Below are 1,224 nucleotides of genomic sequence, written 5' to 3'. Positions count from 1 at the left end.
GTTGAGGTATCCGAAGGCAGCATTCTGAATTGGAGTGAAATATTGATGGATACAAGTTTCACTATAAGACAGTGAAGGGCCCTATGAATACAGACCTGTCACTGTAAACACTGTGGGGACAGTGTGGATTCAGATTCACAGTCTGGGATAGTCTGGATAAAGACATGTCACTGTATAGCACTAAGGAGGGAAATGGACATAAGTAGTTATCGTATACACCTGTGGAACAGTATGGGACGAGGTTCTTCTCTGTTTTAGGATCACAATATAGTACTGGTGATATAACTCTGAACAACACTGTATTGCTGTACTGGTGGGTACAGGTCTCTCTACATTTAAAATTGCAAAACAGTACCAATGGGCATCAGTCTGTTGCTGTGTAATAATACTTCACAGTGCTGGGGATACAGATCTTTTACTGTACAACACCACAGTATGGTGAGTACAGATCTGTCTGTCACTGTGTAACACTTCAGTGCAGTGCTGGTGGATACAGGCCATTAACTATATAGCACTGTGTTGCAGTACTGCTGGGTCCAGGTCTGTCACTGTATAACACTGCAGTGCAGTACTGTTGGGAATGTGTCTTTCACTCTGTAACAGTACAATGCTGTACTGGTGTGAATAAATCTTTCACTGTATAACATTGCATTGTTGTACTGGTGGATATAGGCCTGTCATTGCATGATATGTGTAGATACAGGTCTGCCACTATAATTCTGCATTATTCTATTCGCAAGTACAGGTCTATCTCAGCATATGGGACTGTCACAATATAACTTGCAGCTGTGCTGGTGAATGCAAAGTTGTCACTGTAGAACTGCAGTACTAGTAGGTACAGGTGTGTTACTGTATGATATGCTGCTTTGCTGGTAGATATGGGTCTGACACTATACACATCACTGCAGTGCAGTACTTGTCGATACAGGTCTGTCACTGTATCATATGTTTCAGAATTCACGTATAGGTTGATCATTGTATAACACTACAGTGCAATACTGGTGGGTACAGGTCTGCCGCTGTATTAGGGCAGGATGTTAGTGGGTACAGATATATTGCTGTTTAACATTAAGTTGCAAATCTATCATGAGTGATTATGATGCTGTTGGAAACAACAAGGTGCAGAGCTGGATGAACACAGCAGGCCAAGCAGCATCATAGGAGCAGAAAGGCTGATGTTTCGGGCCTAGACCCTTCATCAGACCCTTTTCTGATGAAGGGTCT

The 1,224-nt window shown here is 42.5% G+C and overlaps 1 protein-coding gene across 2 annotated transcripts in view; it reads left to right on the top strand.

The window, feature by feature from the left end:
- The window catches only part of LOC109929240 (diacylglycerol kinase delta), a 106,191-nt gene that overhangs the window by 33,345 nt on the left and 71,622 nt on the right, over positions 1-1,224 (top strand). The gene's annotated exons all lie outside the window — the stretch shown is intronic.

Source organism: Rhincodon typus, chromosome 13, assembly GCF_021869965.1.
Source record: "Rhincodon typus isolate 14 chromosome 13, sRhiTyp1.1, whole genome shotgun sequence".
In the NCBI taxonomy this organism is placed as follows: Eukaryota; Metazoa; Chordata; class Chondrichthyes; order Orectolobiformes; family Rhincodontidae; genus Rhincodon; species Rhincodon typus.
This window is presented reverse-complemented; position numbering and strand designations above follow the sequence as displayed.